We start from the raw sequence: 22,849 nt of genomic DNA on the forward strand, positions 1-22,849 counted from the left end.
CAGAAGTGGCAGAGTTGCCAGACTTAAGAGAAACACACAGGATAAGTGAATGGGGTTTGATGGTGACCAGGCAGGTGGGTAGGTTTCTAGGGATATCCATCCATCCTGCCGTGAGCGAGCCCCGCCAGGATGGTCACATTAAGTTTCTTGCAACCCAGTAGAGACTAATTTGAATTCATTTGAAGATATTTAATAAAGTTGCTATTTTTGGCACACCGGAATTTGTGGGCTTCAATAAGATTCCTTGATACCCAGCACCCACACCTGTCCGCCTCAACGGAACTCAGGAATCTGCCAAACCAGATTCTTAAATGTGCCAGCTCCTAAAATAAGCAGAGCGAGCTGAACGTCACCCCATTCTTAGAAAGGCTCTGCTCAAAGCCAGCCGAAATTCACCCACAGATCCCCCTTCCCGCAAATGGGGAAACTAACATCTACAAAGCTCCTGCTCTGTGCCAGCCACTTCCCAAGTTTCGTTTCACACAGTTTTAGCAGCTACTACTGGTGGGGCTTAGCAGGTGCTGAGCTAACCTGATTGGTTAACCTGTGAGTGATTCATGGCCTGGAGGAGTAAACAGCCCAGAGACACTAAATGGCCATCTCTGATGGTACTGGGGGTACTGGGTCCAATGGCTGTCTCTGACAGTACTGGGTCGCCCTGCACACGCCCCTTCTCCTCTTCGTGGTGCATTCAATCTAACGCCTCCATTTTCTCTCCATCCGATAATTTATCCACACAATGCGAAGCCAATGAACAGTTATATTTTTTGTGGGGTTTTGAGAGTTTTGGCAAGCATTTCAGAACTATCTGAAAAACAGTTTTAAAATATTCCACTTGAACGATGTTTTGAACAGCCCCACATGGCTTGTTGGTGCAGAACGGTGGGGGAGGGCTGGTCTGGGGGAGTCAAGGTATATTTCAAAGAAGCCCATATGCATTCTCAGATTTGGGGGTGTCTCCAGCAGCTACCTACCCCCTCTGCATGGCCCGGAGAGGCATGGGGTGTTATTGGATCATCTCCAGAACCCGGGAGGCCAGATAATAACAATAATAACAGCCATGGGAGGCTGTTAACATTAATGGAGCGCTGACTATGTGCCAGCCCCTGGGCCGTGAACTTTGCAGAGATTCTCTCATTTAAATCTCAGCATGGGCTTATGAATTTGGCTCTATTATTATTCCCATTGCACAGATGAATCCACTGAGGCTCAGACAGGTGAGGTAGCTTGCCCAAAGTCAGGTAGCTCCTAAGTGGTGGTTCTGGGATTTGAACCCACATTTGATTCAGGGCCCAATGCTTGCTCACCACTAAGTTTTCTGGGATGTCCAGTCCTTTGAGGGGACTTTCAGTAAGCATTAATCTTTTGGGACTATCGGGTGCATTGTACTGCCTTTTCTTCCGCCAGTCAACTGGTCATTCAACAACCAGATAATATGCCGAGTCCTTATTCTAGACCTGGCGTGGCAGCTATGGGATCAGGAAACCTCGGTCTCCCCCAGGCCCACGATCGATGTGTACACAGGGTGAGGCCGAACCAGAACAGGCGACGCTGGTCCTGGGCGGGGCAGACCCCTCCGATACCTCTAGCAGCACCCCATCCTCCAGCTGTCCACGTCAACACCTGCCTGTCCCATGGTCCAGTCTCTCGTCACTGAAGTGCCAGTGAGCCAACGGCAGAGGCACAGCTTGTCTGTGCTAGGGAGAACCCGAGGAATTGTCCTCATCAAGGACACCGAGGCCCCAGGAGACAGGGAAGCTTGGCCAGTGCCACAGAGCAGACCCAGAACCCAAACCCAGGCCTCATCTCTCCTCTCTCAGAGCTCTTTCCGCAACATCCCATTTTATGTGTCCACTCAACTGGGCCACAGCGGGCCAGACATTTGCTCAAACACTCCTCTGTGGGGGTTCCCGGGGAAAATCAAAGCGTGAGTCGCAGGGCTGAGAAAAGCCAGCTGTGCTCCCCAGCGTGGGCGGGTCTGGTCCCACCCTTCGGAGGCCTGAATAGAACAAAAAGGTGGAGTGAGGAAGAACTTGCTGTCTGCCTCACTGTATTGAAGACATCAGTTTTCTTCTGCCTTTGGACTTGGGTTCGAACAGGAACTTAGACCGTGAGCTCTGCTGGGTCTCCAGCTTGCTGACTGTGTGACTGTGTGAGCCAATTATAAATCTCTCTCACGCATGCTCTCTCTGTCTGTCTCTCTCTCTGTCTCTCTGTGTATCTTTTCTTGGTTCTGATCCTCTGGGGAGCCCTGACTCATGAGACCACTGTGCAGGCGGCAGGCTAGGACATCTGTGTGACAGCCGAGCAACTATTCGCCTTTTCACGCGGTGCTACAGAGCTCTCCGCCGCGTGACGTATGTAGTCACGGCGTTCCACGAGGCACTTTCAGGGGGCTCCCATATCGACTTTTCTTTAAATGTCAATAGTTATGCAATTATTTTAATGGGAATAGTTAGAAAGATTGCAAGTGAACATCAGACTTTGATGGTACATATGTTACCACTTAGGATGAAGCGAGTAAGACAATGAGTTGACGGAGGATCCACTTAAAGACAAACGTGCAGCTCTGGGAAAATTCTGGAAGGGAGAGGAAGATGGGCGGGAGTCTGGGCATATCATTAATTCAAAGAAAGAGGCATTAATGGAGGGGATTCGGGATTCTTGGGCATGGCAGTGGGAGGTTATTTCTCCTCGGAGAAGCTTCCCAGAATTCTTTTGTGGTGAGCCCAACAGCAGCGCCCCAAAGATGTCTCCATCCTAATCCTCAGAACCGCGAATCTGTCACCTTCCCTACAAAAGAGGCTTTGCAGGTAGACCAGGTCTAGGGTGTGGGAGGGTAGGTTACCCCGGCTTGCCCAGCAGGCACAATGTCTCACGAGCATCCCTGGTAAGAGGAAGGCAGGGACATCAGAGTGAGAAGCAGGTGAGACAATTGGAGTGGAGACCAGAGGGCTCTAAATGCCGGCTTCGAACCTGGAAGGGGGTCCTGAGCCCAGGAAAGTGGGCAGCTCCTAGAAGCTACAAAAGGCAACAAAATGATTCAGGGGCCTCCCGAAGGACCTCAGCTCGGCAGACACCTTGATATTTGCCCGGGGAGGCCCATTTTGGACTTCAGACGTTCCAAACGGTAAGAAAATAAACACGTGCTGTTTTAAGCCATCAGGTTGGCGGTAATTTGTTACAGCAGCCGTGAGAAACTGGTATACCCTTCAATGCCTCTCGGGGGCCAGTTAGGCGCTCTGAGGACAGGAGGGGGCGGGGCCCTCACTTGCACTGCCTCTGCCTTCCCTTCAATAACAACGAGAATGCCTTCAACCCACTGCCACAGCTGTGCTGAGCAACACACTTTAGCTAGACTAAGGCAAGCCTTCCCGAATCCAGGCAGGTGGTAGCATCACCTGTCTTCCATTTGCCCCCTGAACACCTACTCCTGCCCTTCTCCATCATGCTCTCTGTTGTGGGGTGGTCTGCATGGACCCCATCTGTCTGAGGGGTGGTCTGCATGGACCACATCTGTCTTGGGGCTGCTCTGCTTATACCACAGCAATAGGCTCTCTGGTTCTCTGGCTTCTGCTTGAATTCGGCCAATGAGGGGGCACCAGCAGGAGATGGTAGGTGGGTAGGGAATGGTCAGGGCACTCCTTCCCCCAGCCCCTCTCTCTCGGTGGGGCCACCAGGGCTGGCAGGGCCCCTCGACTGAAGACCACAGTTCCCGCAGGCGGCCCTCCCCACACAGGTCCTTTCTCCTGGTTCCTGTCACTGCTCCCGCCCTTTGTCTTTCCAGGACGAGGGGCGGTAGCAGCCCCCTCTGTAACTAAGCTCGAATGCTGTGCAGTCCCTTGCGATCTTCCCACATCACGCCTCCACCGTTATTAAACTCTCCCCCGCTGCCCAGTTTCAGCGAGTCATTGCTTCCTGCCAGGCTCCCAACTGACGCCTCGAGATGCAAACACGGCACAGACAGGTCAAGTCACTTGTTAAGCCTGCGTCTCTCCAAAACCCTCGGCCAGAGGTTGCCAGCCCTGCCCGCGGGCTGTGGTCTGCAGCGAGCCAAGGCAAAGCTTGCATTTACTCACTTTTCTATTTGGATTCATGGGCAAACAGTTAATGATTTGGAGCCTCTGATTACAAACCCAGACAGAGATCCTGCTTCTCTTCAAAGATAAAAGTGAACCAGCACTGGTCTACATGCTTTTGTGAGTTAACTCACTGAATCCTCGTAATAACCCCACAGGGTTAGTAATAGCACCAACTCAATATTCCATACGGGGAAACTGAGGCACAGAGCTCCAATTGCTTGTGTGAGGTTACTCAGCTAGTGGGTGGAGGAGCTGGACTCTGCCCCAGTTCATCGATTAACATTGGGGAACAGACCCCTCATGTATGGCAGGGGCTCCCCTCTTGCCACGTTCTGTGATACACCTGCCTTTGGTCACCGGCCTGGCTCCCGGGGGCACTGGAGTTTGCAACCCCTTCCCTGAATTCTTCTCTGTCTCCAGTGGAAGAAACCCTAAGCCCTCCCCTTGGGGTCCTGAGATAGGCCCAGCTCATTCCTGAGAGCTGTCTTTACCCCGAAGCAGGCTTGGCCGCTGAGAGGGGAATTCGCCCTCCTCCCCGTGGCGGCTTGCTCTGCAAATGCTCTGCTCGAAGCTCAGTTACACAGTATCAGTGCGGGCCTGATCCGCAGTTCCCCAGTCACGCTGTGGATTTCTGATCGCATGCCTGGCCGGGCCGGTGGGAGCCCGGGGCTCACATCCCTGGGCCCGCAAACACACAGAGCCCTTGTTCTCCTGGCCCCCACCCCACCCCGCTCCGCTCATGTTGGACCCTTGCCTCGCTTTGCCTGAATGGGGCCTCTAACTTTGTCCTTCCTTGGGCATGGTCCCCGATCAGCCCGCCAACGGGGAAAACAAGCCACGCACAGGCACTTTCTAAAGCATCTCTGAAATCAGAGCTGCCTGGACCTCGTTCTCCCAGCCCAACGCCTTCGCAATGGGTGGTTTTGCTGGGTTTTGTGGCCTCTCTCTCTCTCTCTCTCCTCTCTGCTCTTCCTCCGGTTTCTGCCACTGAGCATCCCGGGGGAGGAGAGTCCGGCTAAATGCCCTCATTGTGAGGGTAACCGAAGCATCTCAGACGCCTTGATATGGGTCCAGCAGGGCGGTGACGTCCGTGAAAGGGGATCGATAGCCCTCTTATCACACGGCAGCGCTCCCGTCTGGCCCGGCGTGGGCAGGGGAGGGCATGGAGAGGATGGAGGGAACTACTAGAAAGAGCTGGTTGGATCTCAGGGGAGGCCAACACAATTTCTAGAAAAAAAGAATGAGAAATGCTATCTGGCCGAAGAGAGCCATTAATTGGCCATTAGCCTGTGGAGTAGGGTTTCATCTCCAGTACACCCAGAGATTAGAGAGAGAACTGGGCTAGTCCCAGGGAGCATCTCAATGGAGTCCCCAGTCCCCAGAGGTCACTAAATATTTATGTGGTACCTTTGTGTGCAAGGAATTCTGGGAAGTGCCTGGGAGGGCCACTTGGCTGGGGGCAGCTGGGCAGAGTGAAGCCAAGATTCTAACCTTCGCTTTGATTCTAACTGGCTATGGACCTCCTTTCCCTCTGGCCGTCAGTTTCCCTGGATCAGAACTGCGAGCGTGGGTCCAGATGATCTCAGCTCACCCACCTTTGATGAAGAAGCCCTAATGAACAGAGTTCTGGGGATGGATGGCGGTAACGGTAGCCCAAAATCCGAGTGTATGTAATACTACTGAACTGTCCACTTACGAACTGTTAGGATGGCAAGTTTTATGTGCATTTTACCAAGAAAAAAATAAGGGCAAAAAAGCTTAAAAGAATGGAGGTGTCATCTATTATGTGGCTAACAATATACCAAGAAGGCTGCAGACCGACAGGGCAGCTCCTGCCTTAAAGGAAGCATTTTATCTCGGAGGGAGAGGTGGCTTGGTTGGTCTGTCTTTTTTTCTCCCCCAAGGGTCTGAAAACTACACCCAGAGGGCCAAAGCCCAGGTCAGGCTGCCTGTGTTTGTACACAATGTAAATAAAGTTTTCCTGGAAGGAGGGGAGTAAGGGAGGGAGGGGGGAGGGAAGAAAGGAAAGGCACGAAGGGACTCTGTGTGGTAGGATCTGGCATTCACTGTTTGTCATCTCCCTTATGCAGCCCCTTCCCTCTACTTAGCTAACAGGACCCGTATCTTTGGGAGGGGGTAACAATTTGCTCATTCCCATCAGAAGTCTTACTCACCATGGGCCAACTGTCCAGGTTTGCCTGGGACTGAGAGGCTCCCAGGCTGCCTCCACTTTCATGCTACAACTGGGAAAATCCCAGGAAAATCAAAGCCAGCTGGTCCCTTTAACTGTATCCCTGATGCTTAGCAGAGTCCAGTCCAAGGTAAGCCCAACTCCTATTTGTTGAATGAAAGGTTGAGGGGGAGATTTACAAATGTTTTCTAAATAGATGGAAGAATAAAGTTCCTCATCAAGGAGTTAATAATCCAAAATGATTAACTGCACTTCGGAAGCCGCTTGGAGACCCCAAGCCCAGCCCATCCTGACTCGGGCTCCACGGACCTACTCACGTCATGGCAGTCAGCTTTGCGCTCGTTCTGGCGTGGTTTCAAGGGCAGGGGCCAGGTCCACCCTTCTGTCTGCACCGAAAGGGAGGTCGGGCCACGGGAGAATGACTGTGGCACTGAGTCCAATGACCTCATTGTGCTGGACCTTCAGCTGCCCCCCTTTGGAGCCCAAGTGCTCACGCTTATCCCTGCCCCAGCCTTGTTATCTGACCCTCCATCCAGGACAGCTTATCTCCCCGGCTTCTGGTAGCTAGCAAAAAAAAAAAAAAAAAGCCTGCAAAACTAGAAACTTGAAAATGTTTCTTGGGTTTTATTTTTCTCTTTCTTTTTTATTTTCTCCTAGGGCAATCAACCCTCCATCTCTATCACATTCTGAAAAAGAAGCTAATTGTGTCCTCTGACTCGGTGGCCGAGACAAAAGCAGCCTGGGTTGTTTGTGCACCTGTGAGTTTGGATCCCCGAGGGCTTGCAGCACAGAGAGGGCCACAGCCCCTCTCTGCTAAGTAGAGAGTAACTTGGCTTAAGACAGGATGGCCTGGGATGTCCTCTGAGCATAAGGCTGAGCAATATGGTCCAGATGGGGTCCCCCTCAGGGGTAAGTATTTGGGGTGACACGGGGGTCATTTTGTGGGATCCATGACCCACATATAAAAGAAAACACAAAATAAAGTGTATCATTTGATGAATTCACTAACCCACACTCAGGCAACCACCTTCCAGGGCAAGAAACAGAGCAAGGCCAGCTCGCCAGAGCCCCTTCTCTTCTCCTTCTCACCCGAGGTAACCACCACCGTGACCACCACGGTCATTTCCTCCTTGTTTCTCTTGGTGACGCTCCCACCTAAGCATGCACGCATCCCCCAACACTCCAGTTTAGCTTCTACTCTGAGCTTTTTGTAGTTAACATTCTATATGGTGCATGCTCTTTTGTGCCTGGCGTTTTTGCTCGGCGTTGCTTTTGCACAACCGATCCCTTCGCGGCACATAGTGGTAGGTTGCTCATTCTCAACGCCTCGTACTCTCACGGCACGAAGGAGCCTCATGGCACGAAGGAGCCTCGCGCCACTTGCCTGTTGCACCACCACGGGCATTCGGCACTCAGCTGCCTCACCTCAACAAGTTTTTCACTATTATGACTAATATATATACATAGCCTCTCTTTTGAGTCTCTGTCTTAAAGTGGAAGCGTATTGTGCTGCTTTAGTAAATATTGCAAGGTGGTTTTCCAAAGCATCTGTACTAATTCCCACTCCTGCCAGCAGTGTGAGCATCCTCAAGCCTCCTTCTAAGTTCCAGTTAATAACCACCTCTTTGTGTTGTTTGCATGTGGCAGGCTTAGAGTGTGAGCGCAGGAAGGGAGCTAAACGGCTCCCTGGCCCCCTCAAAGTGACAGACTGGTAGAAGAGACGCAGGTTAGTTAAATCAGCACAGCAGTGCTGCAATCACAAACCCCGAAGGACTGGTACGGAGTGTGGAGAGTTCACGGCAGGGAGCTCTGGCCTGGTCCAGGGGAGCTGCAGAGGAATCTCAGAAGTAACGCTCCACCTGGGATGGGAAGAAGCTGCGACTGGGCAAAGGAGGATGGAGAGGGAAGTATTCTGGGCAGACGGCACAGCATGGGCAAAGGCCCTGAGGTGGAAGGAAGCAAGGTAAGTTGAAGGAGTTGGGGGGAAAGGCTCAGAGAGGTCAAGAAAGCCTCCCGAGGCAACACAGTAAGTCGGTAGCAGAGCTGGGTCTGGGACCCCACTTCTATGGGGCCCTTGGCACCCATGGGTTTGTGTGGCTGCAACTGATTCCTTTAGAAGACAGGGCCCTTCACAAGAGGCAGGACCCCTGGACTCAGGCATGCTGGGGTTCAAACCTCAGCTCTGCCACGTCTAACTGTGTGACCTCAGCAGATCCCTTCACTGCAAGAGTCTCAGTGTCCCTGTCTGCAAAAAAAGAAGACAGTGATAGTAAAGCCACTACCCTCAGGGCCTACGTGCGTAGAAAAGGGGGCCGTGCTTGGAAAGGGCTTGGCACCAAGTGAGCGCTCAGTACGTACACGGGTGTGATTATCAATGCCCCTGTCCAGGCTGCTGGCGCTGGAGCTTTATAGGAGGAGCTAAAGCTTTGTTGATTCCTCCTATGTGCCCATCAGCTCCTCAGGAGGCAAGAATGATGAGGATCCCATGTTGCAGATGAGAAAACTGAGGTTCAGAGAGGCAAAGTGACTTGCCCTCAGTCACGCAACAGAGCGTGGCAGAGCCGGGATCAAACCCTCCCTCGCTTGGGAGGATGGTAGCTGAGTCACCTTCTCAGCCTTGGCAGAAGTTTTATCCCAGGAAACCAATAGTGGGAAGCAGGAAGTCAGGGGGAACATTAATGGTCTCAGGCAGCAAAATGAACTGCTTTGAAGCAACCATTCTCACTGAATCCCCTCCACGGAGGCTGTTAAAAATGGTGCAACTCAGAGTTAAAAGTTCTGCCTGGGGCCGCCTAAGAGGACGCTGACAACATACAGCGCATGACGCAGGTTTCTAGAACAATGGACTGGGTGTCTTCTGAGGTCATCCGCAGTGCGAGTTCTCCAGGGTTCAGACAGACGGGCTCTGTGTCCCTTACACTGGCCAGACCTGGCCTTGCAGCCCTGGTCCACTGCGCCCACAGACACGCTTGTTTGGTCTGTCCTGCTGTTTTGTAATGGCCTGGATTGGTGGCCAACACTTACAATCAAGGGGACTTGACAATAAGATGTACAATTCTCTTGGAAAAAACTATCAAGAGACATGGTCTCCCAGGGCTTGCGTTTTCATGGAGTGACCGAGGGCTGGGGACTGGAGCAGGATCCCCCCTCTGCTCCCCTAACCAAGGCTCTTGGTCTCTGGCTCACTCCTGTTCCTCTGCTCTGCCTCCCTCCTCGGGGGCCTGCTTGCCCCTGGAAGCATCTGCATTTGCAACTCTCTCTGCTTGTTTGGAGACATCACAGATTTTAGCTGGTGAAGTGGTCCTTGAGGTGGGGCACAGTGGCTTTTGGCAGCCAAAGCCAGAGGGGAAGACACAGGTCCAAGGCTCACAGGCATCCATCTGTGTGACGTCCTGGCTGACACTTCTGGTTGTAAGTGTCTCCCATGGCCCTGAATATGCGCAGGGCCCCTGCCTGGCCTCTGTGATCACCGTGCCGATAATAGTAATCAGCATAGTAGTAATAATAGGTAGCACTTACTGAGTACATTGCATGCTGGGGTCGGTGCTAAAAACCTCGCACGCCTCTGCTCATTGCATCTTCGTAGCCACCCTCTGAGCGAGGACTAGACAGCCTGCTGATTCATCACTTTAGTCTGACCAGCATTCACTTTCCCTTCTTCTGTTCTCTGGGTCCTGATTTTCCTTTGCGAACCCAGCCCTCTTCCACTGTTGGTCTTTGTGACTCAGGAAACAGCAAAAGGCCATTCACTCCCCATGAGGCTCCAGGGTTGGTCACATTACCTCAGTCTGGCCTGACAACATAGCCCATTCCCTGGCTATGGTGATTGGTTCCAGGGGTCCCTGGGGCTCAATTCCAGGGCCTGCTGGAACTGAGCTTGCAGCTGGCACAGTGTAGGCATGGAGCTGCTGATGGGCATCTGAGCCCAGAAGAAGAGAGCCAGAGCCAGAGCCAGTCTGAGAAGGAAGCCCACAGAGAAAAGGAGAGTCAAAAAAAAAAAAAAAAAAAAAACCAAACCTCAGAGGGAGGCAGGGAGGGCAGGCAGGAGGAAGAGAGAAAGAGACAGCTATAACATTGCCAAGCTCCTGGATCCAGCCAAGCCTGAAGCTGTTACTAGTTACAGGAGCCAATCTATTTCCTTTTATGTCTCCGAATAAGAGTAGATTGATATCTAACTTGGATTTTCTGTCTCTTTGAACCAAGAGTCCTGATGACTATAAAGATTACCATGATTTCCATTTTACATGAGTAATTGGAGGCTAAGGAGATTGAAGTAAATTACCAAGACCACACAGCTGTGAACTGGTAGCACCTGGATTTGAGCAAGATTTGCCCTAAACCTAAAGTGGTTAGGTCAGCAATCCTGGTGTCGTATAGGGCTGTCCTGCTTTCTCCGGGAGCTGAGGGCTGGGGAGTTTAGAAACAGCCCATGTTCAGAGCTGCTGGTGCCTTGTGATGTGACGTGTTAGGGGAGACCAGGAAGGGAGAAGGGGAGGCGGCACAGTGGTGCCAAAAGGAGAAAAATCGAAGCTTTCTGTGGCATTGCCCCAGTGCGATTGCTAAATTCTGTCTTACCAAACCCAGCTGGCATTTTTCAAATAAATAAATAAACTCCTTTAATTAAAAAAAATCTCTAGTAAAACTTACAATAGCACATAGACCATCAGGTGACAAGGGAAGTAAGAGAGGGGTGTTTCAGCACCTTAAAGTACATTAAACAACTCATTGGTTGGCTCTTTTTCCCAAAGCTCACCTCTCCCTTGGAAGGCTGTGTGTCTCGCATACGGAGGCTGAAAACCTGAAATTGTTGGTGCCCACTCAGCTGCCTCTTTGTTGGGATTTCAATGGGCTCCCACCTCATGTGAGTGCAAGGTTCCTTCCCGTTGCTCTGGCCAGGGTTGAACTGAACCATTTCACTCCTTGTACTTAAAACCCTTACAAGGCTTCCCACCGCTGGAAGGATAAAGAGCAGAACACTTATGGGGCCCACAAGGCCCTAAGACTTGCCCATCTCATCGCGTACCAGCTCTTCCCCACCCCAAAGCTCTGGTGTCGGTGTCCTTGGTTCATGCCACGCTTCCTCCCACCTCAGGACCTTTGCATGTGCTGTTTCCTCTATCTCCCCACCCCTCTCACCTGGTTAGTCCCAGCATCCTTCAGATTCCAGCTCATTTTTCCCTTTCTTGGGGAAACCTTCCTTTTAAATGCCCTAATTTCCTGCCTCCCACCCCCCAGTGTCAGATACTTCCCCTCCTGGCAGTTACTTAGAGATGTAATTATGTGACACATCTCAGAGTCCTCTCTAGACTTGTTCCTGCAGTGACGCCTGTGTGTGAATTATGGAAGCAAATATCACGAGTCCGAAGCCCAAGGCCAAGCACAGACAGACAGTTTGGTTCTCTGCAGCAGCGCTAGCTCATCACCTGCACCTGTCCTCATTTTACAGCTGGGAACACTGAGGCCCGAGATCGAGCCATTGGCTGTGGGTCAGGGGCCAGCATCTGAACCCCTGGTTTGATGGCAAAGAATGTTTATTTCTTGAGCGCCTGCCTGACCCTCTTCTAGGTGCAGAAAGATGTCCCTTACTCAACACTGAAAAATGAAGAGCTCCCCGTAAGTGAATTTTCCAGACGCCTGAGGCATCATGCACAGAAGCACTTAGTTAACCGTGGGATCAAAATGTGTTGTACAATGAATTCTTCTTTGCCCTTCCCCCTGCCTACTGGATGGGGAGTGACTGTGTCTTAGGGCTATCCCGGAACCGGCAACATTTGTGCCTCTCCAGAACACAGCACACTGCATTGCAGCGGTCCGTCTCATCCACGGCTTTGCTTGCTGTGCGTTCAGGTACCCGTGGTCAACGGCAGTCCATTTAGATGGGTCGTTTCAGAAGTAAACCATTCCTAAGTTTTAAATGGCACACCATCTGAGTAGCGTGATGAAATCTCATGCCACCCTGCTCCTCCCAGCCCAGGATGTGAACCGTCCCTTTGTCCGGCGGCTCCAGGCTCTACATGCCACTTGCCTGTGAGTCACTTAGTAGCTGTCCGCGTATGAGATTGGCAGAGCTTGTGCTCAAGTAACCCTTGTTTGACGTAACTGTGCCCCCAAGGAACCAGAGTAGTGATGCTGGCCATTCTGATACGCCCAAGAGAAGTCGTAAAGCGATTCCTTTAAGCTGAAAAGGTGAACGTTCTCGACTTAATAATGTAATAAAAACAAATCGAACGTCAAGGTTGCTAAGCTCTACGGTGAAGAATGAATCTTCCATCTGTGAAATTGCCTCATTTGTAAATTAAACTTTATCATAGATATGTATTACTGGAAAAAGCAGAATATATAGGGTTCGCGGTCACAGGCATCCACCGGGGATCTTGGGAAGCATCCCCCACGGAGAAGGGTACATTGTTCTCTGATTGGTTACATTGTTCTGTAACACTGAAATGAAAGCCGGCTACCGAGATGAGGGGGCCATTTGACCCCTGCATTAAATCCTCCCCCCACCCCCACTGTGATTCTTCGTTTTCATGCTTATTTTTATCATCTCTTCACCTCCGCTCCTGTCTCAAGCTGCCGGCTGTTGCTTCTGGCTGCTCACTGTGCTTTCTCTACCATCCTACACACTTCTAATGTGTTCCTTCTATGGGCTACACGGCTGGGAAATCAGGTCACTGAGCTGATGGGAACGATGTGCCAAGTAAGAGTAAACAGACTCTGCGTGAAGGCACGTTGGCCCTTTTCTGATGTGGACGCTGGGTCGATTCAATGGGACGACTCTCTGCTCCTCCCTTACATGTAGCTGAGTCTCCAGGACAAACGGCCTGCCGTGTGGTGAAACGCCTAAGAGCTCTGTGGAAATGAAAGCAAGTCTGACTGTTCCAGACTGAATTTTCTCCTTGCCCCACAAGGTGGGCATTCAAACGGCAAAGGGTCCAGGCCAAGGACTTGTAAATGGACATCCAGGAGAGAGAAATCGGGGTCATCTCAGCAAAAGGGGACTCGCCTTGGGGACAACCCAAGAGACAGAGAAACAGGAGTGATCTGCCATCCCCAGAAACTTCCACACAGTTCATCACGGCAAATCTCGTGTGGCTCCAGCTTCCTGGAGGTCCGGGGGTTGTCTGTGAATCTGCAAAGCCAGAGCCTGGTGCCCCTGCCCCTCTTGAGTCATCTGCTGTTTGCTGTCCTAGAGGGGACCCCTCAGCCACCCGCAGTCCCTCGTGCCCACCCAGACTGCAGCCGCGCCAATACTCCTGTGTATGCCATCACCAGGCCTGTGATGAAGGGCCCTGGCTGGGCTCATGTCACTTCTGTGCTAACAAATGAGGCGCAGAGGAATGGATTCCTCTCTGGTGGGTGCCAAAAACAGAGTGTTGCCTCCACCTGGGAGAGACAGTGGCGACACCGCAGGGTGGGGGGGCAGGAGGGAGGAGGGGCTGAACACAGAGGCTTTGGGGTCAGACTAGCCCTGCCACTTACAGATGGTGTGACCCTGGACACGTGACTGAACCTCTGTGAGCTTCCGTGTCCTGATGTGTAAAGTGGAGACAGAGGTCTCTTCACTGATAAGGACTCGGCGAGAGAACGGAGGAGAAGCTCTGGTGACTGTGCCTGGCACTGGGAACACCCACAAACAGAGGCCACGGGGGCAACGGCAATTGTCATCATCGGGAGGACCAGGGTCCTGCAGGACCACCTTGCTGCAGAGGCCAACATGTATTATTAAGGTTTGGGGGTGACTCCAATTAGAAAAGAAATGGGACTGCAAAAGGGCAGACGGAAACGTCCCTAGCGATTATGTGTAACTCCTCTCCCATTCTACAGGTGGGAACACTGAGGACCCAAGAGGGGCCGAGACTCGCTCAAGACCGCTCTGTCAGTCAACGGGTGGCAGAGTGAGGACCCTTCACGTCCCGCCCAGGGGCTCTTCTCTTCACCCTGCACTCAGGACAACGCAGAGAATTTAAAGGCACCAGCAAATGCCACACTTGGAAGCCGAGCTAGAAACTTGCACATCAGGACGTGAGAAGTGTGCTGGATTTCCAGGACGCATTTGCTGGAGGTGGGGCTGGGAGGGGCACACAGCGGTCCTCCCAGATCTCCGGGCATTAAGACCAGCGTCACCTGCCCCCGCTCTGGCTGGGCGGCCTTGGGATGTCTCTCCCCTTCTCTGGGTCTCCATCTCCCCATCTAAGAACTCCCCCAGCTCACAAAGTCTCTGGACTTGCTGCATCTTCCCGACCCCCTGGACGCCCCACCTGGGGACAGATGTGAGCCTCATCCACAGTGGCAGGCCCAAGGACATCAAATTCTGGCCTCATCTCTCTTGGCCAAGGCCCAGGACCCTCGCTGAGCTTTTCTTAGCTCAGAGGTCAGCAAATACTTTATGTAAAGGGCCAGGTAGTACACATTTTAGGCTTGGCTGGCCACGTGGTGTCCGTCACGACTGCCCAATTCTTCAGCTGCAGCTGAAAAACAGACAATCTATGAACAAGTGGGTGTAGCTGTGTCCCAATAAAGCTTTACTTACAAAACCAGGAAGGGAGCCGGATTTGGCCTGGGGGCCCCGGTCTGTCAAGCCCTGTCCTCAATCATTCAATTTTATAAGCTGGGTGCGACACTGGGACTGGGCAACCACTTTCACTGGTTTGCACAGGACCCTGCTGGCGTTAGCACGGAAACGCACATTCCAGAAAACCTCTCAGCTTCAGACAAAGCAGGATGGTCAGAATCCCTGTCTGGGATCCTGTGGCCTCTGGTTTCTTCCACGTCAGTGTTGCTCTGGCTGTGACATTCCAGTTTCCTCCGTAAGAAGGAAAAGGAAGAGAAAGAATAGGAGGAAGAAGAGCTACTGCTTCCGACCTGCCAGGCGCTGTGTGAAGGACTCGGTCGATACGATCTCCTTTGGTCCTCCTGACAACCTGCTCCCAGAGCCCAGGTGCTCCTGCCTCCTCTCCAGACTGTAAGCAACTTGAAGACAGAACTGGGGTCTCTCATCTCTGTATTTTCAGAGCCCAGCACAGTTACGACTCTTCGAAGATTCTGAGCAAATACCAAGGGTTAGCAAATATTGATGCTCAATGAATGAATGAGCAAATGCCTCACCACACACGCTACCCAAAGAGACACTTCCCACTTCTCTGGAAAAGTCACTCCTGACGACCTAACCTCCAGGTGAGTAAAGGGGGAATGTGGAATGTATGCGCGGATGTCAGTATGTCAGGCATTCCTGCTGGTACGGAGTAGGGGGGTGGTTTGCAGTGTAGCATCACAGTTGAAAACATGGTCTCTGACAGCCCGTGATCTGGGTACAAATCCCAGGTATGTGTCTTCTCGGCTGTGTGACCTGTGCAAGCCAGCACACCTCTCTGAGCCTCACAGATGGTAACAGAAGGTTGTAAGAGAAACGACCTCATAGGGTTGTTGTGAGTATGCGACGGGAGACCTATAAAGCCTCAGGCATAGGTTGTGGTGTCTGGTAAACACTCCATAAACATCAATCATCATCATCATCATTGTTATTATTACTGCTAATGTTGGGGTGAGCAGGAAGCAAGGTAGGGATGGGATAGCCACGGTGAGACGCACAGGTAGTCATTGTGCAGTTCCGAGTGAGCACCACTCAGAGGACAAGAAAACGCAGACTGCTTGTGACTGCATCGGTCAGCTGTAACCACGATAAGGGCGCATAACAAACAACCACCACACGCCCAGTGACGTGCAGTGAGGGGCGTGCATTTAGCGAACCTGATTGGGGCTGAGCTGGGCCCTGCACTGAGGCTTGGGCTCGGGGTCATTCTGGCCAGGCTGAGGGGGGTGATGGCCACCTCCCAGCCACGGCGGAAGTATGCAAGGTTTCCTGAGCCCTAGCCTCGGAATGAGCCCACTGTCACTTCCACCTGAAGCTCCAAAGCTGGCCACATGGCCAAACCCAATGTGAAGGGCCAGGAACGTAAACCCTGCACGTCCCTTGGGTGGGAAGAACGGTGAAGTTGCATGGCTGAGGAGGGATCGGGCCCAGGGAGAAAGGAGGAGCTGGGGTCATTGATGCATGTACCCCAATAACCAAACACCAGCCGAACCCTGCAAAGGGGCCTCACATCACCCTGGCCTCCCTGCCTCACCAGCTTCCTCCTCAGGCCCCGCCTCATCGGCTCTTGGTCAAAGTCTGGAAGAGACCCTTAGCAGTAACATGTGCAGACCCCACCCCCATCTTCCCAACCTCCGGACCTGCTCCAGGGAGCCACTAATCTCGGGCAATTTCTCTCCTCACTTGATTTGTTTGTTTAAGGAAAACAGGTTGCTCCTAATTAGAAACAGTGCCGTGGAGATGCTCGGTGCCTCATCCTAGGCTGCCGATGTGCAACCTCCTGCCTGAAATTCACCCTGCGCTCCTAACATCTGTGACTGCTTGTTCAGCACCAGTCCGAAAGCGCAGGCTTCTGGTGACAGGGACTTGGGCTGTTGTGGGGGTCGAGGGGGCCAGGGGCAGGGGACTGCACGGACTTTGGGTCTAAGGCACACGGGAAAACAAACGCACAAGGCCCAGCGCGCGGCCCAGAGCGGCCCCATCAAGGGCCCTCAGCAGGCGCACAGCACGAGCCCGTTCAAACCTGAAGAGCAGGCAGCAGAGGAGTCTAAAAGTTCAGACGTGTTTTCTGCTTGGAGACTCCCAGCTGTGTTTACACCACGCACACACTCACACACGCCTTTACACCCCTACGGACACTCAGACCCACAGAGATATGCATCTTGGAAACACACACAACGCAGGAAACTCACACAACAGTGACCCGGCCCCATGGATGAGCAAATACCCTCAGAAACGCACAAGGCACACCCAGAGATGTGCAGGGAAGCACAGGGCAACATGCCAGGCACACGCGCTGACTCTCACACGTCCACAGGCAACACGCTCCGAAGTTACACTGCAACAGCCCAACACACACATTTAGAGACACTCACAGACACACGGAGACACACTCAAAGGCACATTGTAACCAACCCGCCCGGATACTGGCACTAGGAAACACACACAAACACCCAGAGTTACAGCCAAGCAGGTGACGCTACACACAGACACCCACAGCAGCACATGTGTACACACCAGTGCACAAAATGTTTGCCCTGAATACACACATGTGCACACCCACAGAAGCACATGTGTACACAGAGACGCAATCGAAAGCACGCCTAACGCTCAGAGGTGCACATGCTCAGGAAGTCGCACACGTGCACACAGAGACACGAGTTCGCACTCACAGCATCACCACCCTATGTGTACGCTCACAGATGCCCGCCCGGATGTGTGCCCCTGGCGGGTCACAGAGATGCACCCAACTCACGCACAAACAAGTGTGTAACGCCCACAAGTGCACGTGCATCCCTGCACTCGCACTGACTCACAGGCACGCATTCTCTCATGGGCCACGCACATGCACACGTACTCATAAACCCACACAGACATGCTCTCACAGCGCAGGCGCCCAAGCCTGCATGAGAATACACACACTTACATACATGGGCCCATGCACACTCACATCCTACTCCACCAGGAGAGCAAACTGTTCGCTTCCTCGGTCAGGCGCATGGACCCAGCCAGCCTGCGGCCGGCCCCTGCCCCTGTCCCTCTGCACGCCCGTGAACCCACTCCACGTCAGCAGAGATGAGGTCTGCCTTCCCCCAGGCAGTTTCAGCGTGGAGCCCGGACAGCTCCGGTGTGGAGGGGGACGTAGGTGTCCCAAGCCTCGGAAGCACTCAGAGAGGCATAAGACTAACAGATCTACTGCCTTCCCCCATGATCTCAGCAACACCCCATGACCCCCACCTCCACACACACATACACACGCAAGGCACTTTCCCAAGCGTGGCTGTTCCCGCCAGGGACAGCAGCCTCGCCGGCGCAGACAGCCTCCGCAGACTGAGCGCCGACACCCAGACACACGGAACTTCTCTGCCCTGGGTGCCCAGAAGGCTGCAGAGTTGGAGCCGTGCACACAGCTCACCTCTACCTCCTCTGCCTCCTGTTGTCATGGTGACAGAACAGCTGGATGCCTCAATGCCTCCCCAGACGGCCTGGGCTCCCCACTGGAAGCTGCTGGTCCAACCGTGCTTTTAGGCGGCAGCGGTGAAGGGGCAGGGACTGCAGGTGCCAGGTGATTGCAGAGAACAGGGGCCCTGCCCCCCAAGCCAAGGATCACCTGGTGCTCACGTGGGACAGGGCCAGCCTCCCTGGGGAAGACAGCAGCCAGATGTCCACGAGCAAGACCTGAAAACAGACGGCTCTGCTGCTGTGTCTGCAGAGCTCCACTCCTGTCTCCGTTAGATCTGCTAAGCACTTTCATGCACCATCTCGGTCCTCCCAACAGCCTTCTGAAGTCACAACTGTGAGCTCCCCGTTGTGTGGTGGAGGGAGCACAGTTTGGAGGGTGATGTGCGGTCAAACTCAGATGTGCCTCAGTCCCAAGCCGCTTAAACACGAAATTACACCAACTCCTAGGATTTAGAAAAATCTCATCTGTGATAATTGCTCAGGGTCATAGAGTGTCTGAACTGGGACCTCTGAGGATACATGAAATCTCTTCCTTTTATAGAAGCTGCAACTGGGACCAGAGAGGTCTAGTGATTTTCCCAAAGTCACACAGCAAACTAAAGGCAGACTTGAAATGGAACCTCCCGACCCAGCGATGGGGTTCCCTCAGGATAGCAAGAATGGGTCTCTGACGCCCTGGAGGAATACGTCAGCCTAAGGTCTCGGCAGCCTAAGGAAGCAACTCCTAGCCTGGCTCCACGTCAGGCTCCCAAAGAAGGGCAGGAGGTCCTCGGACCCCCACCTCATGCCTCAAATGCTGTCTGAGACCCGCACAGCAATGCTCTTGCCCAGAGGCAGCCACCCAGCCTGAGCAGGCAATTACAGAGTCAGGGAAATATGTCCCACCTTTGGGTCATGGCCAGAAGCACCTCCACAACCTGCCTCACAGACCAGCCAATCCATCCAGATGACCCCAGTCCCAGGCTGGACCCCCAGTGAGGAAGCACAACACCTTCCAGAGGGCTGTGGCCACTGGGGTGGCTCCAAAATGACCCTTGGAGACAAGGTGGCCTCTTTGAATCATGCTTTTCATTAGGAGGACGAATAATCCGGCCAAACCCATGAGCTGTGTGCTGGCCTCCACAGAGCCTCTTGGGGCCTGCAGTGTGGGGGACCACCCACATCCTCAGAGCTGGGGACAAGAACCCCCAGGGCCCCCATCCGACTGTCCACTCCAGCTCCTTCTCTGCAAAACCTTTGCACCTCCCAGAGCTCCGACCTGAATGGTCTCATTGAGCGCCCCAGGAAACTTCCCCCGATCTTGGGCTCTTCTCAGGAGCTGCAAGGAACGGAAGGTGATCCCTGCCTCTCCTGGGGTCACTGCCAGGGAGGCGAGTCCTCTCCTGCTATGGCACTGGGGGCTGCTGGAAGGGCTTGGATGGAGGTGATCCAGCTGAATGGGTCCCCCTGCCCCTCAGTTCTCTCCCTCTCCTTACACACACACACACACACACACACACACACACACACACCGGGATGGACATAAGCAACCCTGCAAAGTACTGGACACAACACCCATCACCTGGGCAGCGCTGGGTGCTGGTTGCAGATAACGGGGAGCCTAGTCTACCGGAGTATTACCCCCTGGCAAATCCCTTGCAAAACCAACTTGAAAATAGGACCAGCTCCTTCTGAACCCACTCTGAACCCACCAAGAAAGGGGTGATACATCAATCAAATTAAAAGGGCTCCCTGCCTTCCCCCTGGCGCAGCTCAGTCTGAGAAGCCCTTGAGTGCCTGCCTTTGGGGACCCGGCAGGATGTCCAGGGGAAGGATGCATGGATGAGCCAGAACATCCCACCCTATGCCGGAGGAAAGTTTGTCATTTACCCAGAGCTGGGCTGTCACCGCTCTAGGTTCTTTACTCACTGGGCTCTGGACGCCGAACCCCCAGCCTGCGGAGAAGTGGCTAGAACTAGAAGCCCGGGCGGGGGGGCAAGAATCGTTTCACAGTAGCGGCTCGGCGCACCACTCCCGTAGGGAACCCTCTTACCCGGTTCAGCCCGCACCGCCCTTACCTGAGAGGGTCTCAGCCACTTGCAAACTCCGCCCGCGGAGCCCCGCGGGCGTCCGGGGTTCCTCTCTGAGACTCCCTTGCCCCGCTTGCTTGGCGTGCCACTCTGTGGGCGCCTTCCCGGCTGGCAGCCGCTGCAGTGGTATTAAGAAAAGCGGATCTGGGTGTCCTTTCTGGCCACCAAGGCTCCTCCAGCCGGGCCCGGGCGTTATTTCTCCGGGTCTGGTGCAAGGGGCATCCTCCGTGCCTCCAGCGGGAAAGTGGAAGTGTGCGTCCTGGATTGCAGCAGCGGCGACAGCGGTGGCCGGGGACGAGGAGGCGGTGGCGACGCCAGCCGGCGAGCTGGGGAGACGGGCGGAGGCTAGAGGAAGTGAAAGCCGGGCTCCTGCGAGCCTGGCGCTCAGGCGGGCGACACTGCGGGGACCCCGCGCCACAGCGAGGCCCCCCGCTCCACAGTGAGGCCCCGCGCGCACACCCGTCCCGGGGATGCCCGGGCCCGGGGCGCGCGGGGCGCGGGCTGCGGCTGGACTCGAGCCCCCGCCGCCTCGCCTCTCGCTCGCTGCCTCCTCGCTGCCGTGATCCTCGCTACCCTGGACTTAATGTCTCCAGCCCCAGCTCCCCACGCTGCTGCTGCCACCGCTGCCGCCAGCAGAGCCTCGGCCCGGCGCACTCCTCACACGGAACCACAGCACTGCCTACCGCTTAACTCCTTGCATGCCACCTGGCCCTCCCGCAGCCTCCCGGGGAGCTGGGCAGACCCGGTGCCAGGCCTGCTGCGGAGCTCGGGCAAGGGCCTCTGCCTCCCAGCCTCAGTGTACTCTGCTGAAAAAACGGGCTGGAGAGACCCCGTGCTAGGAGCGTCTGGAGGATTAACTGAGACTATTATGCCAAGTGCCAAGCTGCCGGGCATTGAGTAAACGCTCAATAAATAGCAGAGTTTTCTCTGCCGCTGCTGCTGCTGCCGTTGTTCACGAGACTTAACAGGGCGCCTCACCCTGTAGGTGGTAACCGCCCCATAGGGGGCAGTTTGGTTTTGGTATTTAATTTGTTGTTTTCCGAGGCAGTAGGTTTAAGCTGTGTGGCCTCAGGCTGATCACTTACCCTCTCTGAGCTGGTTTCAGAAGACGCCTTCTGAGCTCTGTGCCAGTGGGTATGTCTCAGCACCCACTCTGAACCTCTGCATCGTCATCTGTAAAGCGGAAACAATAAAGAATGACAGATGCGTGAATCTGCAGAGGATCCCCCACAAAGCTCTGGGAAAGGAACCCATCTTCTGAGGCAGCAGGTGATAAGGTCCACCTTTGACAGAGCTCCCTAAGTGCCAGACACCTCGTTAGGCGGTTTTAAACACGCTATCTTGTCAAATCCTCTGAACAACCCAGGAGGCAGCTGGTTCCATCTCCATTTCTCAGATGGGGGAACTGAGGCCCAGGGACATGAAGCGGCTCACCTTTGGGTGGGAGAGCTAGGAAATAGCAGAGCTGGGGTTTGAACCCTGGACTTTCTGACTCCACACCAGGATCTGTTAAGCTTGGGACTCAAGGAGGGGCTCTCAAGTGGCCGTGGGCAAACTATTCTTTGTTGGGACTAGCAACAAGAATTGGCATCTGCATTTATTTTATGAAAGCATATTGTTTTTCGAACTAATTCTTCTTTAATGTAGATAATTCAGAGAATGCTGAAAAGTATGCAGAAACACTAATCAAGTCTATTCCCACCACCAGAGGTAATGGTTATTAACATCTTGATGTATTTTCTTTCGGCCTTTTTTATACCTGCATGGAAAAAGCTGTCAACACAAAGAGAATCTCCCTAATAGCCCCCGAGGCATGGGAATTGGGCTCCGCATGAAGTAAAAGAGCCCCAGGGTTGGAATCAAGCAGGCGAGCCTCCAGCGCTGGGCAAGTGTCGCTGGGCTGGTCACTCGTGCCCCGAGCCTATGCTTCAGCATCTACTCAAGGATGACCAGCATCTTCCCTGCCTGCTTGATAGTTGTTGGGGAAATGGTAGATTACAAAACACCTTGAGAATGGCAAAAGCTGTAAAAATATGATGGTGATATTATAATCATCGCCATCATCACCATATAAATATAAAAGAGCAGACCACCGTGGTGTTGGGTGGAGGTTAAAAATAGGAACTCTGGAGATGAGTTTGTTTTTCTCCACATGGGTGGCCCCTTGACCCATCAGGATTCACTGCAAGACCTTTCTGTCACTGCTCTGTGAGGCCGGCCACCTTTGTCCTAAAGCCTATGTCCCTGTGTGTGGAGGGGCCAGGCCAGTTCCACTGGTCAATCTGGTTATCTTTGGGCCATATTTGGTCATCTTTATCACATGCTCTCAATCACTACAGCTTTATAAGAGTCTTAATGTCAGTAAAACACGTTCTTCCTTTTTTTCGCCTGCAAGATTACCCCTGGCCTTTTGCACTTGCCTCTGTGGATTTTAGAATCCATGTATCATATCCTT

The 22,849-nt window shown here is 53.5% G+C and overlaps 1 protein-coding gene across 2 annotated transcripts in view; it reads right to left on the reverse strand.

Moving 5' to 3' along the window:
• Positions 1-20,978, reverse strand: part of WSCD2 (WSC domain containing 2) — a 94,536-nt gene extending 73,558 nt beyond the window's left edge. Inside the window, exon 1 of one of the 2 annotated variants that reach the window (XM_024567137.4) lies at positions 20,383-20,978. The gene's annotated coding sequence lies outside the window, so the exon portion shown is untranslated. Of the gene's footprint in view, positions 1-18,278; positions 18,325-20,382 lie in introns of those variants that run through there. The other variant, XM_053928952.1, reaches the window with a different exon arrangement.
• Positions 20,979-22,849: the final 1,871 nt, after the last annotated feature.

This window comes from Desmodus rotundus, chromosome 7 (assembly GCF_022682495.2).
Source record: "Desmodus rotundus isolate HL8 chromosome 7, HLdesRot8A.1, whole genome shotgun sequence".
Taxonomy (NCBI): domain Eukaryota; kingdom Metazoa; phylum Chordata; class Mammalia; order Chiroptera; family Phyllostomidae; genus Desmodus; species Desmodus rotundus.